Below are 17770 nucleotides of genomic sequence, written 5' to 3'. Positions count from 1 at the left end.
GGGGGTACGGTGTCTCTTCCCTGTTTAATAGCCACTGTTAGTGTGTTCCCTTTGACTGAGATTTCTGGAGCTTATCTCTGATCTTTATAACCTGAAAGAGCCTGAGTGACTCAGTAGGGGACAGGTCTGAACACCGAAGAGGCTAGTTAGCAAGTGATTGAAATGATGTTGCCTCAAGACGATGAGGTTCCCAACTCAAGCCTGGGTGGTGGGAGTCAAGTAGAAGGGAAAGGTTAGAGTGAAGCAGGTGGTAGACTTGACAGTGATGGGTCAGTGACCATTTCATTGGATGTGGATGAGGAGAGAGCAAGGGAGGAGACAATGGTCATGGAGGCTCCAACCTTGGGCAGTAAGTTCAGTTCTGATAATTATTGTTTGAGCAATCTCTATAAAATGCAGAGAAATCTTCCTGCTTTAAGAGAACAATGAGTATTACCAGTGAGTTGAAGAACTGATGCTATAGTCTTTAGTTCAGCCAGGGATAGAAAAATCTGGTAAGAAAATCAGACTTACAAGACAGATAAACCAGATTTTTGGCAAATGGTGAATATCCCTTGTGTATGCCCACTTATTGTTTATGATCATTATTCATTTATTCAGTCAAAAATTAGTGAGTGCTATTATGAGTCAGGAACTGTGTTACATGTTTAAAATATAGACACATTTAAGCCCTACTCTTTGATCCCAAGGGGCTTGTGATATAATAGCATGAGATAGTTGGCAATGGAGAGACTGGTATAAAGTGGAGGCACTGACTATGAATTGAAAAAAATCAGACATGATGATCATGAAATTATGTAATAACAATCTAAAAGTAAAAACTTTAATTATAAAAGTTGATTTGCAAAAAGATAAAAATTTTTAAAAAGCTGATTTGCCATTCTAGGGTTTTCAATGGAAGGAAGAGCAATTCCTCCTTCTAATCCCTGAAGAATTGGTTATTTCAGCCTATGGCAGGAGGCTTGCACCGTGTTTGCAGTGTAGCTCACATTTGTCTACAGGAGACAGTATGACTGGGGAAATGTGGACAGACTTACAGCACCTGGAGGAACTGTTTCTGCTGCTGCAGAAATGCTGTTTTAGGTGGGTGCAGGAACGAGCAGGAAAGTAGCAAAACTTTCAAGCAGGCTTTCTTGACTTTGGCACTACTGAGGAGAATCTGGCTACAAATCCTTCTTACCCAGTTAGATCTCTGCTCCTACTTCCCTCATTAATTGGACCAGTCATGCCTCATATTGCCTCAGACTGTCAAATCCTGAACTATATTCATAAGCAGGAATCTGGAAGACCTTAAGAAGCAAATCTAGGAAGGCGAAGTGGATGGATGGCTCTTCTCCCCTTCCACCGTCTAATCAACATTCATACAAACTTCGAAACTCAGTATCAACATTGGCCCCTTAGGCCCAGGTAGAATTCTTCAGTCTCTCTACCATGTAACTATGCCCATAAAATTGCTGTGTATTACTTTATCCTGGTGTATTGTAGCTATTTAATTCAATGTCCATCTCTCCAAACATGGTGAATTCCTGGAGAGCCAGCACTGGATCTCATTAATTTTCCTGTCCTTTAGACTGGAACAGTCCTAGAAGCACTTACTTAATTAAGTGCTATTAAGCAGTACTTAATAGTCATTAAATGAGAAAATAATTGAAGTAGACAAATGAGAATAAGAGGGAAGAGGGATAAATTGGTAAGTCCATTACAGAGGACAATTTGCTAATATTTATCTACCAACATTAAAATGTATAAATTCTTGGAACCAGCAGTTACATCTATAAGCATTTATCCCACAGGTATATACACACATGTGCCAAATATTTATGTACAGTGTTACTTGCTACAGCATTGTTTGTTAGCAGAAGCTTAGAAATGATGGAAATGTCCATTAATAGTGGATTGATGAAATAGATTATGGCATATCCATAGGATGGAAGGCCAAGCAGCTACAAAAAACATAGTGTGGAAAGATCTTCAGGATATAATGTTAAAGTACAAAATTTAAAAAAAAGATTCAGAATAGTATAATACGCAAACATTTCTGTAAAAAATGGAGGAAATATCTGTATCTTACATTTGCTCATATATGTATAAATATCTATGGAAGGACCCAGAAGAAACTAAATAACTGCCCTTTTTTGGAGATCAAAATTTGGGGGGGGAGTGGAAGACTTTTCATCATGTTCCTTTCTATACTTTTAATTTCTGAAAAATGTAAATATATGGCTGGTTCAAAATATATTGTGTAAATATTTTTTAAAAAAGAAAACTGCCTGTGAATGGTTATAGCAAGTTTGTTCATAACTGCCAAAAGTTGGAAACAAATAAGATGTTTTTCATTAGGCGAATGAAAATAAACTGTGGTATAGACAGTGGGATAGCTAAAAAGCAATGAGCTATCAAGCAATGAAGAGACATGGAAGAACCTTAAATGCATATTACTAAGTGAAAGAAGCCAATCTGAAGGCTACATACTATATGATTCCAACAAGATGACATTTTGGAAAGGCGGAACTATGTAGACAGTAATAAGGTCAGTCATTTCCAGGAGTTGTGGGGAGGGAACGATGATTAGACAGAGCACAGAGGATTTTTTAGGGCAGTGAAACTATTCTGTATGATACTATAATGGTAGATACATGTCATTATACATTCATCCAAATCCACAGAATATACAGTACCAACAGTGATGTCCTAATGTAAATTATGGACTTTGAGTGACAATGATGTGTCAGTGTAGATTCATTCATTTAACAAATATACGTGTCTGGTGGGGGTTGTTTATAATAGAGGAGGCTATACGTGTGGGGGGAGGGGGTGTATGGGATTTCACTGTACATGACTCTCCATTTTGCTATGAACCTAAAATTGCTCTAAAAATATTCTTAAACAGGGGCACCTGGGTGGCTCAGTCCATTAAACCTTCGGCTCAGGTCATGATCCCAGGGTACTGGGATCGAGTCCCACATCAGCCTCCTTGCTCAGTGCTGAGCCTGCTTCTCCCTCTCCCTCTGCTGCTCCCCCTGCTTGTGCTCTCTCTCTCTCTCTCTCTCTGTGTCAAATAAATAAATAAAATCTTTAAAAAATAAATAAAAATAGTCTTAAACAAATAAATAAATATTCTTTAAATAAAGAAAAAAGAAAACTGATGAGTTAGATTTACACTATCATTAAAGGACCCTGGATTCTGAAGCCACTCAAGGCCATTCTCTGGTCTAACATTGCAATCCAACACATGTGGGCTATGATGATATAAGTGCATATATATATACATTTCCTGCTAAAAGCCATTGTACTTTTCTGTCACTTATTAGTCAGGGCTCAGGCCTGCTATACATTTAGCTCATCCTGTGGTGTAGCCACAGTCTCTTGGATCAAGGAGTGCCCATGCTCCTTTCTGGCATTTTGGAGAGACAGTGGAGCTTCATATCCAAGAATGTGGGCTCTGCAGTCAGTCTGCCTCAACTGGAATTCTGGACACATCTAATTCCTAGCTGTGTTTATCTTAGGCTTTTGTTTTCTTATCTCTATCACGGATATAACAGCAGTTCCCTATTGTGTAGGGTTTTTGTGAAGATCAAATGAAATAATACATGTAAAGCACTTAGCAGTGATTGGCACATATTTAAACGGTTGGTGTTGCTATTGTTATTGTTATTTTCATCATCATCATTACAATCACCATCAACTATGCCGAATCTCTGCTGTTTTCTTTGGGCGGGGGAATTGCCTGTTTGTAGCATGAAGAGTAAGAAAGGACTCAGAGCTGGGTCTTCCTCGTTCTTCCTGATGTTTTCTATAGACCAAAGGTTTGGAGTCCTGGTTAAAAAAAAAACAACCTGACATCTTCATGGTGACCTTTACGCAGTTGGTAATGAGGTAGATCTCATCAGTCTCACTGCACCAAGACGTGGGCATCAGGGTTAAGTGATTTGCCCATAGTGAAGAGGGAGTCTGCACAGACAAGGGTCCTCGGGCTCCCACGCACCCTCTGCTGAGCTCTCCACTGGTCCGCATTCTGCTGGCACCAGGAGGGTATATTAAGCAATGCACCAGCTCTTGCAGTGCTGACAGTAAGTCATTAATTCTGACATCTGTCTACTCCCAGCCAAGGAGAAATTGGCTCTGTAATTATCATCCTAATGATATATCTTTGTTTTAACATGCACATAACATTTTTTTCCTCTGGGAGGAAAAAGGGGAACCCTCTTATCTTTCCACCCCAGAGTCCCTGCGTAATAGATTAGAGAACTTCAAGATGCTGATTTGTCCCGTTTGCATTTTTTTGCATTTTCCACATCACTTTGGAATCTGTCTGGGGTGAGGAGGTAACTTAGTCTGTTCAGGCTGCTATAACAAAATACCACAGACTGGGCAGCTTATAAACAACAGAAATTTAATTTGCACTATTCTGGAGGCTGGGGCGTCTGAGATGAAGGTGCCAGCATGGTTGGGGTCGGGGGGCTTCTCTTTCTGGTTCATAGCCTGTGCCTTCCCACAGTGTCCTCACCTGAAGGAAGAAGCTAGAAAATTCTGAGAGGTCTCTTATAAAACACAATCCCATTCATGAGGGCTCCACCCCCTAGCACCTCTCAAAGGCCCCAGCATTACCCTTTTCGGGGGTTAGGATTTCCACATATGAATTTCAGGGGGACACAAACATTCAGACCATAGCAGAAGGTGACCATCATTTAATAACAATTATTAAATTAATGTATGAAAAGTACTTACAACAATGCCTGACACATTAACAGAGCTATGTATTTGCTATTCTCATTATTACGTAGTGATAAGAGCTCATTTGGCTGATGGTTTCATTCTATAATACATAGAAAAAGCACTGCTTTAAAAAAAAAAAGAAGGGAAAAACAAACAAAAAAAATACTCTTCTATTTTAGGAGATATATTCAGCAAAAAATTCCCCCTCTGAAACCCGTGGCAGATATTGTTAGTTAAAACTATGGCACTCTTCTGTGTAAGTCCAAAGTTGCTTTACAGACCTCATCATATCCCTCCAGGCAGCCACGACCAAGCAATTGGCATTGGGCATCTGCAACAAAACATCCCAGCCTAGGAGCTCATGTTCTAAAGAGACCTCAAGAACTGAGACACTCACAGCGAAATAGGCGGGTGGAACCAAGTATTCCAAGCATGCTCAAGGCCTGAGTGAAACCAAGACCAAACCTATCTGGCCACCTCCACACCCAAACACATTCCTGACTGACCTCTTCAAACTTTGAGATTCTAAATTCTCAGCAGTCTTTTCACTGAATATCTTCTCAGCCAGGAGGAGGTGTGAATTTTGCCCAAGTGTTTAGAATTAGCCCCTTCTTGAGTCAAACATTTGGTTCTAAATGAAAAGACACTGGTGTGGCTTAGTGGTATGGATTCCTGCTGTATAAGAGGAACCATCAATTACACGCAGAAATAATTGCTTGGAAGCTCAAAAGCCTAAGATGTATCTTGAGCAGTATATTTTACTTCATTAAAATTTAAAAACTTATTTTTCTGGTTCTATATTTTATGAGGACAAAAACATACATTTAAACATTCTATAATGTAAGTTACTACCTGTCCCTACAAGCTGGCTCTGAAACTGTTTTAGCCCTTCATTTGGCTAAATGAATGCTGAATCATGCTGAATATAACTTCTAATTTATTTTACTGATTATAACTTCTTCATAATGCTGAATATAACTCCTAATTTTTTTTTAATTGAGCCAAACATGTTTTTTCAACTTTCTCATCTGTAGTATTAATATCCAACCTCAATCAAACCAGCATTTACAGGCATCACAGAAATTTAGAACATATTTCTAAAATATTTCGCATTTATAAAATTCTGTAGAAGGACTGAATAGACAGGTATATGTATGTTACTTTTATTTCTTTTAATTTAATTTTTTTTAAAGATTTTATTTATTTATTTGACAGAGAGAGAGAGCACAAGCAGGGGGAGCGGCAGAGAGAGAGGGAGAAGCAGGCTCCTTGTTGAGCAGAGAGTCCAATGCGGGGCTAGATCCCAGGACCCTGGGATCATGACCTGAGCTGAAGGCAGACGCTTAATGACTGAGCCACCCAGGCGCCCCAACGGTATGTTACTTTTAAAGAACATTTTCCATTTTAGATTTTCAAATTCTTCAGCCCAGAAAAAGGGCCCATTGAGGAAGTGATGTCCCAGAGCATAAGACTGCATACCACAATTGCCTGTGCCTTCCAGTCTGAACATTTTTCTACTTGTTGTTATGGTCATTTCTGTGACTACAGCTCAGCTGGACTATAGTTTTCAGGAGCTGTCTTGGAAGGTACAATGCAGACACTGTAATGGGAGCCACCGCCAAGCATGGCTTTTCTGTGTTGTTGCTTCCTCCCCAGAGAAGGTGTTGACACTGGAGTCTACTTCCGCCCTCAGATGTAAAAGCCGTTCCAAGCATCTCTTTCACGTTGTTATCTACGTTGAAGTAATAAAAGGATCAGAATTCTTATATTTCATAATGCATGTTTCCTCTGATGGTTTTATAAAATATCCCCTGTGTAGAATTTGTGTCCTTTCTTATTTTCTGATCTCCGAGTTTCAAAGGACTTTTCTCTCCTAAAGGACATGGTTCCCATATGTAGTGAACGTCCTGTGTTGTGCCTTGGTGCCCCAGCCTTGCAGCCACTATGGGTAGATAGAGAAAAACTCTTCCTACCTTAAGTTTTTGTTTTGTTTTTTACGAGACTCCAAAACGGTTTGGGTACTATGCCTCCTTGTCAGTGATATAGTTGTGTGTATTGTTGATATCAATTAAAAGGGCGATAACAGGAGCACATTCTTTTTGGCTTAACGAGGCCATAACTTAGAACAAGAATTCACCAAACAGAGACAGTAGGTCCGTGAGTGAGCCTGTTTTAATTGAATTGGTATTTATACAAGGTGACACCCTCTTTCACACCACCCACCTCCTCCCTGGGTGACTCAGCCACTGAGGGAGAAGCCTCCGAACTGTTCATTAACACAGTCAAGTAGAGGGGGAAAGGACATCATTTAACTCCGGGGACACATCAGTTTCAGCAGGATCCACCTGGGAAATTGCTGCAGGAAGTTTAGGCAAAAAAGTCCTGGTTTTTGGCTCAAGAGAGGTAAGCTGAATGATATTTGCAAACGTAAATATATCTGCTTTACTTGTATAACTTTCCCTGTGTTCTTTGCAAATGATTACAATGAGAACTTACTGTATTAACTTTGTCTTTTCTCCAGTTAAATTTCCACAGCTTCCAAGGGGCTGTTCTGCTTGTCAATAGCTCTGCTGATCCTTGTGATTTGACGTGGCATTGCCTTTTAACTTCTCTGCAACTTAACACAGTTAAGGACAGCAGAGAAATGAGAGCCTCTTTGAGTTTCTGTGTGGGAGCTGTCAGCTGGTGAATCCGATCTCCCGGAAGGATAGTAAATTCTTCAGGGCAATTCTATTTCACAAGCGACTATAAAAACATTTTTTAAAAGGACCTCCCTGTTTTCACGGATGATGCTATTATAGTATACTCCATTATTTTATAGATCTGTTTCTCTTGACTGCTAAAAACGTTGCAAGCACTGAGCTGTTAAGGGGGAGATGCCAAGCCCATACCCCTCTACCCCATCTTCCCCAAATAAAAAAGATCATATTTCTTGCACTGGTGTATAGCATTTGTGGATTATAAGTTTACTTTTCATGAATGGTGAGCAAATTTAAAACTGGCTTTCGCTTTCACAGTTTATAAAGCAGATAAGGTCTTTCTGATATTTGTCTATTTGTCGCACTCCAGTGTTTACTGGAACAATCAGTTTGAGAAAACTGAGATATGTTATCAGTAAAAATTTGAGCAGAACATTTGGTTGATTTTAAATGTCAGGTTAGACAGAACGCAGATAAACAGGCCAGGGTTTTTATTAAAATTTTGGCTTCATGTAAGTCTTTGATCTGATTGACATAAATTTCTGATTGGAATGGAGCATAGCCTTATCTGGTCTAACCTGTAAGTTTTTTAGATGAGGACAACAAAACATATCAGTGTCGAACAACTTGCCAAGACATGGTTAACAGTACCAGAACGAGAAGGCTGACTTTCATCTTACTGAATTTTTCAAATTTCTTTCACGTAAAATATGTAGGAGTAATAAATGAACTTCCTCCCTCTGGCTTTATAAAAGAGCTAAAATGATATGGAGATAAGAATTTCCTTATTCAGGAATACTTGTGTGTGTGGTATGACTATGACATATGAGATGCATTTTTATTTGTGGTTTATGGGGTCAGTCCTGTTATTCATTGTATGCCCAGGGTTTTAATCCAAGGAGTGGTCAGCCCCTCTGCAAGAAGACAATGTGGTATGTGTTTGGAGGTTGTCATGCTCCTCATCAGTGACATCCTCACCTCAGCTACCATTCTGTAGTTGCAATGTCTTCCCTAACCGCTGGAATTTTGACTGAAATACCTAAAAAAGTCATTTTTCTATAAACAAACAAAGAGAATATGTTTTGAATGACCAAACTCAGACTGTGGAATGAACTGCACCTAATTCACTAAGCAGTCAACTTAAGTAAACATGATTTAATTGAGAGTATCCCTGTGATTCAGGCATTAACTTGAAGCATTCTTTATGAAGAAAGTAATAAAATCCTTGGCCAGCAGTCCAAGGGAAATCTTTGTTGTCCCACATAGCTTGTCTGCTGATGTTATCTGCTTCCAGGCCATTGGTTGATCAGATTTCCTTTTCTCTTGCTGAGAATTTTAGAATAAGGGTTTTATGTATTAATTTCTGTGTACTGTCATTAGTGTCTCAGGGTTTACTTTTTAATCACGAGTCTTCATCAAATATGTTTATGTGTTTCTAGTTTACCATTGTAAAAATCCGTGTGATTTTAGAATTTGAGAGAGGCGCTTCTTCAAATGGACGCTTTCTCAAATGACAGCTATATTTATTAGGTTGCAATTTATGTCAGTTGCTAAACTTATTAAAGATACAAGTTATCCTTTTACTGTGATTATTAATTGGAAGAGTGCCTTTTATGGCTCTCCATTAAATGACAACTAGCTTACTTCTAAACATGAGAACCAATAGTGCTGAATCCTCATCATAATTGTATACTTGAGAACTTAAGCATCTAAATAATTTATTCTGCATTTCTAGACCTAAGTTTCCCTGGCCTAAAATGTGATTAAGTCTCCTTTTATGGAACCTCCTGGGGGGAAGTAGTGAACTGTAGACCATACTTTTCAAACTGGAACACACACATCCTGGGAGACTGGTGGTATTCGAAAAAATGCACAGATGCCACATGGTACATCTACAGTGAGAGCTAATTTTAGTTAAAAGGTTTTTCAGAAAAATGCCCTCCTATAGCTCTGCCCTTTTCCCCATTCCTTCCCAGTGTTCTCACTTTTGTCATTAGGTAAAAGTTTGAAAGGAATTCGTATAGAAAAAACTGTGGGAAGCTGGAATCCAGATAGACTTGGATTGAATCGTGATCCTACTTTGAACCAAGGGTAACTTGTATGATCATGCATATCTCACAGCACCAGTAGATAAAAAGAAAATTTAGAATTCTTTTTTTAAATTTTTTTAAATATATTTTTTAAAGATTTTATTTATTTGAGAGAGAGAGAGAGAGGGAGAGAGCAAGCACCCAGCAGGGGGAGTGGCAGGCAGAGGGAGAAGCAGACTCCCTGCTCGGCAGGGAGTCTGATGTGGGACTCCATCCCAGGACCCTGAGATCATGACCTGAGCCAAAGGCAGACGCTTAACTGACTGTGCCACCCAGTGCCCTGAAAATTTAGAATTTTTTTTTTTAAGATTTCATTTATTTATTTGACAGAGAGAGAGATAGCGAGAGCAGGAACACAAGCAGGAGGAGTGGGAGAGGGAGAAGCAGGCTTCCTACAGAGCAGGGAGCCTGATGCGGGGCTTGATCCCAGGACCCTGGGATCACGACCTGAGCCGAAGGCAGACGCTTAACGACTGAGCCACCCAGGTGCCCCTGAAAATTTAGAATTCTTAATGACATATATACTGTATTACTATTTCTTTCACAATAGCACAAGAAATGTAAAACATCAAGAAAAAATCTCCATGAGAAAAATGTGGGACCCAAATTAAAAAAAAAAATCACAAAAATTTATTGTAAGACATGAAGAATTTCTTGAGTAAAAGCTTCTTTGAGTACTGTCCCTAGATGGACAGACTGAATATCGTAAATGTCAGCTCTTCTGAAATCATTTTATAGGATTCATGCAATTCTGATAAAAAGTTCCAATAAAATATTTATTTTGGAACTAGAGGAAATAATTTTAAAGTTTATCTGAAAGAAATAAGTGGGTAAGAATAGCTGATAGAATTTCTACAAAGGAAATTAATGAGAGGTGCTTGCACTGGTATTAAAATGTATTATAAAAAGACAGTAATTAAAAGTTTGTTTCTATTGCAAGAAACTAAAGACAGGTTTCTGGAACAAAACAAAACAGACAGCCATGAAGCATTCTAGAATATGTAAGAATTTTATATGTGACAAAAGAAGAATCATATCAATAGGAAAGGGATTCATTCCACCATTACCAGAGTAAATCCATATGTACTAGAGTTTCCGTGTAACAATAAAATATTTTTTAAAAAAATTTTTAAGAAAGCATTCATAAACATTTAATTAATTTCACTTGTCTTATAAATATCCCTCTAGAACTGATTATGTGCCAGATACTCTAATTAAAGTTTCTGGAAACACAACTGTAGAGAAGATGGTCTTGTTTATTCTCAAGGTATACTGTGTGTGTGTGTGTGTGTGCACACGCACGCACGTGCGTGCCCTGGGGATAGAAGAATAGTCAGTCACACAAACAGGCAGTCTGTTTGGTAAATGTTTTTATGGAGAGATACTCTTCGCTATTGGAACACTTAGTAGGGCCCATAACTCATCCTGGGGAGGTGGGGGGCCAGGTTGCAATGGTGTCACTGAATGCTTCTGGGAGGTTATGTGACCTGAAGAATGAATAGAAGTCTTTCCTGAAAAGAGAGTAAGGGGTGAGGAAAGGCTCAGAACGAAGACTGTTTGGGGCCTAGTGCATAGAGTAAGCAACAGCCTAAAGGTGATAAAATGGATGAAGCCTTCAGGGAATTAGGGTGATTTAGTGTGGCTGAAACTAGAGCTTGAGTGAGGAATGGGGAGTGGGGAGAGATGAGGCAGGAGGGTGTGGACTTGTAAGCCTTGTTAACAACTTGGCTTTTAGCCTGACGGAAATGGAGCACCACTGAAAAGTTTTAAGCAAGATGGTAACTCTTTGGCAGAGAATGGGTTAGAAGAGATTAAGTCTAGAGATCAGGAATATATCTAGGAAGCTGTTAAAATAGTAAGCAGATTATGGCAGCTTGAATTGGTAGCTTGAATATGGAAAGAAATACTATAAGAGATATGTAGGAGCAGAGTTGTAGGTCTTGGTGATTGCTTGGATTTTGAGGTCAGAAAGAAATTTCATGCATGGTCTATAGGAATTTTTAAAGAGTCTCAAGAATTCATAAGGGGAAAGATAATTAGAAAAGTGATCGCTGCTGGGCGCCTGGGTGGCTCAGTTGATTAAGCGACTGCCTTCGGCTCAGGTCATGATCCTGGAGTCCTGGGATCGAGTCCCGCATTGGGCTCCCTGCTCGGCAGGGAGTCTGCTTCTCCCTCTGACCCTCTTCCCTCTCATGCTCTCTGTCTCTCATTCTCTCTGTCTCAAATAAATAAATAAAATCTTTAAAAAAAAAAAAAAGAAAAGAAAAGTGATCGCTGCTGATAAAAACAATCAGAATTAGAAGGCAAGTGAAAACTGGAAAAGTAAAAATTAATATTACTGATATATGAAGAGAATAAGAAAGCAATAAGAAACACATAATATAAATAAATGGAGAATTCACAAAATAAATAAAATAATGGATACAGTTATGGAAATATGCAATTGAGGTAAAGTGATTCCACTTTCATTTATTAAATTATTAAAGGATTAATAAGTGACAATTCTAATTGCTGGTGAATGTATGGACATTTATATGCTGCTGGTACATTATAAGCTAATACAGGGTTTAAGGAAGGAGATTTGACAATAGGGATCAAAAACATTTTAGAAGTTATACCCCTTGGCAAGTAATTTCACTTCTAGGGATCCATCCAAAGAAAATAATCAGAGATGTGGTCAAAGATTTTAGTATGGTTTTGTCGGAAACACCAGAGGAATTACGTTATATTCATAGACACATAAGATGAAATATATTTTAGTTGCAGAAGAAATGATCATTTAATTGTTTTTAATGACATTGAAAAATGTCGATCAGTAGGATCTAATAGGCAAAGAAAACCCTGGAAGAAAATAATGATATAGATGAAAGGTGTCTCATTTTTTTCTTCTTTGTGCTTTCTTTGACTTTTCACATTTTCTTTTGAGCATGTATTACTGATATAATAAAAAAGATGGTACAGTGTAAGACTGGAATAAAGAATGACCTCATGACAGAGCTACTGTGAATATGAAATATGGTAAAGTACTTATGGTAACTAATGGGGTTTTGGCTCATAGTCCATGGTTAAGAATTTGGGTTTTCACTCCTTTAATAAATGTTTTCAGCCAGAACTGAAAATAGCCCATAAAGGGCTCAGGTGATAGATAACTTTTGTTCCATCGCGTTTTTATTAATGAGTATTAGATTAGTGTCTTTTATAGAGTGAAACAGATCATTGTCCCAGAGAGTAGAACTCTTCATGCTAGAATTCGATGCTGTCATTCTGCAGAAAAGATAGGTGGTGAGGGACTCACACTAAAAATAGAACAAACAGAAAATGTTATGGTGGGTACCAGAAAACTGGTAGCATGTAGACATCTGGCTGGCTGAAAGATTTCACTCACACTATGTTCAGAACTCTTTCACTGCCAGTGAGCAACTTTCTCAGTGTTAAGCTCAGACTGTGAGATCGCATGACTAAAGAAATAGCAAATTTCTTTTTTTTTTTATTTTTTAAAGATTTTTATTTATTTATTTGAGAGAGAGAATGAGAGACAGAGAGCACCAGAGGGAAGAGGGTCAAAGGGAGAAGCAGACCCCCTGCTGAGCAGCGAGCCCGATGTGGGACTCGATCCCGGGACTCCAGGATCATGACCCGAGCCGAAGGCAGTTGCTTAACCAACTGAGCCACCCAGGCGCCCGAAATAGCAAATTTCTAACCATCGCAGCAGGCTAAATGAGTTCTTACCAGCCTGGTAATTGTTGGATTTGCTTCTACACTGCGTGTGAAGGCTAAACACAATCCATTAATTTAAATAGACTTGTTAATGTTTGCACTTCATGAAGACCTGTTTGTTTTCTTCTTACATACTATTTCATGTTCTTTTAGGTGGTAATTGGTTGTTTGGTGCTTTGTTTTTATTTATCTTCCAGAAGCTAAGGCTTCTGTTTATTGGTTTGTAATTACTAGGCTCCTCTTACTCTTCTATAGAAAATAGTTTGATGGCATTTATCCTTTTCCAGTTTCTAGGGGTTTTTCCCAGTTACCAGTGATTTCTGGGAAACAGGGACTAGTGGGTATGGCACTATCATTGGGCCATGAAACCATCCAGACTTTCATACACAAAGGTGAATGCCACCAGGGCATGTACATCTGCCAGTTTTTAGCCATTTCTTTTTTCCTTTTTTTTTGCTGTATTTATTTCCTTATTCTACATTAGCTTTTTAATACTTTCCATCACTATAGTGATGTCCCTTAGGCGAGTATTCACATTTGTTCTTTTTCATGAAGATATCAGTTTACCTGAGTAGATTAGAAACTTCGTAAATTGGAAGATTTTGGAGCAGTTAAAATAACCAATTATGACTCAATGCTGATCTCATTATACTTCGGTAAAATGATCCAAGAAAGCCTACTCCAATCTCGCTCTCGGTTGAGATCCATCAGGGATCTACAGTGGAGGAAATGTCATTCTTCTCACCCCTTTCTTTTAGCCTGTCACTTTCCACCTGCCAGCTCCGTTTTGTTTCCTGGGCTTCTGGGGACAGGAACTTTGTTGCCAGGTCGAATCCCAACTGTGCACCAGCTATGTAGCCTCAGGCAAACTATTCATCCTAAAACCTCTTTCCCGAAACAACTAATTTCACTCACTGCCCACATTTCCAACTCCTGCCTCACCTTCTGAAAAAAGACTCTGACTTCATTGAAGTCATTCATCACAAAGTTTCACTCATGTGTAGAATGAGGATGATAATAGCATCAACCTTAAAGCCTTGTGTGTGGGGGTCTTAAATGAGATAATATATATAAAATCGGAGCTCCATACAGCTAACACTATCACATTACCCAAATACCAGCAGTCAGATTGATTTTTCCTTATTTTTTTTTACTCCTTTCTTCTCTCATCATCTATTTTGTCAGCCTATTTTCCTCTTTCCTGTCTCACTTTTCCTATTCTCTTTCCTCTATGCAACACCCCATTCCAGTTTCTTTGCTCACCCAATCTTTCTGAAGAGAAAGTTAGCAGAGTGTGGTAAGGCCCTTGTTAGGTCAGCCAAGAGGCATTTTGTCCTTGTGCGGGAAGGGAAGAGTGAGATCTAGGCTTTTTGTCAAGAAGACCCAAATGATGAAGGAAAAGACTGTAGCTTAGTTAGGAGGTGGGTCCAGGAAATTTTTAGAGTTGGGACAGGAGGTGATGGAACTGAGATTGGGTATAACCTAATGGATCTAAGGGCTCTTAGGAAAGTGCTATTATTACAAATAGAAAACACTGAAGGAAATTGAGAAAGACCGTAAGGAGATGAAGGGAAACCGAAATTTAAGAAATAGGAGATGTTTGGCAGTTTCAAATACACCACAGAGAACTAAGAAACTCGACTGCTTTTGTGATTCAGAGCTTAAGCAGAGTGATTTCATCTAAAACCTAAAGACAGCTGTCTTCGTGTGTAGGCTGTAGGCATGGGGTAAAAACCAGCTCTTTCTGGTGGAAACGAAAGAGGGGCCAGAAGTTGAAAAGTTTTTTTCCTCTATCTTTATTGATTTGATGTCATGATTTCACATCAGAATTTTCAACTTATGCATTCGATGCTTTAAAGGGAAAGACTTTTGTAGTTTTGTCCAGTATAATAGAGGAAGACAGATTTCCCACAACTTTTCCCATAAAAATTCCACATTTGATGGCTGGTTATCTGCCACTGTTAAGCATATGCACTCATAACAGCTTTTTGAGAAGGTGATGTTAGAGTCTATCTTTCTCCTGAGAATTTAAAAACTTAATTGGAACGAAACTCAAGGGCAGCACTTAGAAATAAGTCTAACTGGCTGAACTGAAGCTACTAAGGTCTCATTATTAGACACTTTGTAGACACATACAGACACAGAAGTGTCTGAGTAGGTTTGAAACTCAGGATAACCTCAGTCTCTGAAATAAGTAATTTCTTTTAAAAACGCCATAAAAATAAAATTTGGCTGCATATATTTTTGACACTATCAATTTTAGAGGTTTATTATCTCTGGTTCACTCGACAAAAGGATACTTAATTAGTATTTAATTAATATTAATTAGTAATAAGGATTATTCACAAAGATATGTTGTTGATCCATTTTAATAACAGTACAAGAAATATCCATATATAAAAAATATTGCTTTATATTCCGGGCAAGATGGAAAGAGTTCCATTGCAATAAACTTTCTGAGGCATGAAAGGTGGATGAGACAGGGGCTTGCACCTTAGAGGTTTTAGATCGGAGCTTCTAGGAATGGTTCTGGGCCACCAAATGGGCTGATGTGGGGAGATGGTTAGGGTGACATGGCCAATGGGTCCTAAGGAGGACAAGGAGAAGGTGGGGATGAGGGAGATTGTGTGGGAGGTATAAGAGGAACACATGCAGGGCACCTGGGTGCCTCAGTCACTTGAGCGGCCAACTCTCGGTTTCTGCTCGGGTTGTGATTTGGGATCATGGCATCAAGCTGTACTCAGCATGGAGTCTGCTTGTCTGTCCCTCTCCCTCTGCTCCTCCCCCACCCCTGCTCTTATGCACGCTTTCAAACAAATAAATGAACAAACAAACAAATAAAATCTTTAAAAATAGGGACACATGTAGATTTAATGAGAAAAATTTATTTTCTCCCAATATTAGTCACTTTCATAAGAAAAAAACTCTTGCATACTTATTAAACTATTATCACCTGAAAATGGAATATATTACATGTTCCTTTCTCATTACTTTGTGTCAATGGACAGCCTGGGGCTAAGAAAGAGTATAAAACATTATCAAGTTGTCTAGCAAGGAGATAGATCCGGGGAAGGAGTCTGGTCAGCAATAGTCCCAGGTTACTCGTGGCTTCAGTGTAGATGCAACAGGAGTGAGGCTCGAGGCTGAGCTGTCCAGAGATGTTGGAACAGCCATTCATTACTGCTGGTCCTCCCAGCTCCTCTTCCATTATCTTCCATTTTTCAGAACTCCAGGGCATTTCCTTGAGTGTCTGGTGTTGGTTATATCACCTGGTACTTTGAGTGACATGGAGTACCATGTACTCAAAAGAGCCTTGGCACTGCTGTCATCTGGACCTAATTACAGTTCCAGGCTCCGCCACTTACTGTGTGACCTTGGGCGAGTTGCTTAACCTCTCTGAGTTTTGGATTCCTATAATTAGAGATAATAGAACTCATTTGGAAGGGTTAAATAAAATAACATTCATAAAGCATGTGGCACAATCTGAAGCAATAATAGGGACTCAACAAGTGATCCTTCTTGCTAGGAACATTGAACACATAGACATATTGCAAGGAATAGTGGTTTACTAATAAAGAGTCACTGATATCTTTTTAAAAGATTTTATTTATTTATTAGAGAGAGAGCACAAGTGGGGCAGGGGTGCAGAGGGAGAGGGAGAAGCAGAGTCCTCACTGAGCAGGGAGCCTGATGTGAAACTCCATCCCAGGACCTGAGTCAAAGGCAGACACATAACTGACTGAGCCACCCAGGCGCCCCAAGAGTTACTGATATTTTGTAGACCACCATGGGCTTTTTACACCTTACACCTTCTATTTGCTCCACAGTGGCCTCATAACAGGTGGTAGGAAGAGCATTAAGCTTGTGTAATAAAAATATGGAAAACCATCTTCTGAACAAACTAGGAGGTTTATTTTTCTTCTTGCAAGCAGAAGTCAAGAGATAGATAATCCAGGGCTATTGTGGCAGCTTTGTGATACTGTCAAGGCACCAGGCTCCTTCAACTTCCTGCTCTGCTATTCTTAGTATGTGACTTCAGTCTTCATGGTTAGTCCCTGGCCCCAAGATGGCTGTTCCTACCTTCTGCATGCATCCTAATTTGAGAGAAGAGGGAGGGTGAAGCACAAAAGGCTAAGTTCTTCCCGGGGAGTTTCATGAAAGAGGCAACAAGATAGAACTGGGGTGTCCTAGAGAAAGCAAGTGGGTTTGTTGGAAACTTTCCTCGAAAGTATTACAGAGACTCTGGGGTGGAGCCAGAGAGATGTTTACAGGACAGCTGAGGCTAGTCATTGTCAGGGAGAATGAGTTTAAGGGCCATGAGCTTCATGGTTTCTTATCTCATTTGACTCCATTTAACTAGGACTTCTGGAGAATGCCTAGCTACGGAAAGCATGAAAATGTCAGACCCTCTAGCAGAATGTTGGATCTGATTAGAGCCATTCTCTAAATATAAGGTAAAGAGGAGATACTTGCTTTTCTCTGTACAACTTTGCAGAAAGTGTGGGAGTCCCTGGCATAGAGGAAAAAATGATGAGCCTCCAGCTAGAA

At 39.2% G+C, this 17770-nt stretch overlaps 1 protein-coding gene across 7 annotated transcripts in view; it reads left to right on the top strand.

Annotated features, from left to right (window-relative positions):
- The first annotated feature begins 6974 nt into the window (after window positions 1-6974).
- Window positions 6975-17770, top strand: part of SCEL (sciellin) — a 105661-nt gene continuing 94865 nt past the window's right edge. For all 7 annotated transcript variants that reach the window (XM_021697950.1, XM_044913539.1, XM_021697949.1 and 4 more), the window contains exon 1: window positions 6975-7119. The gene's annotated coding sequence lies outside the window, so the exon portion shown is untranslated. The remainder of the gene's footprint in view (window positions 7120-17770) is intronic.

The sequence above is a fragment of the Neomonachus schauinslandi genome, chromosome 3, assembly GCF_002201575.2.
Source record: "Neomonachus schauinslandi chromosome 3, ASM220157v2, whole genome shotgun sequence".
In the NCBI taxonomy this organism is placed as follows: domain Eukaryota; kingdom Metazoa; phylum Chordata; class Mammalia; order Carnivora; family Phocidae; genus Neomonachus; species Neomonachus schauinslandi.
The sequence above is the reverse complement of the archived record's forward strand: the minus strand, read 5'-3'. Positions and strand labels throughout refer to the sequence as shown.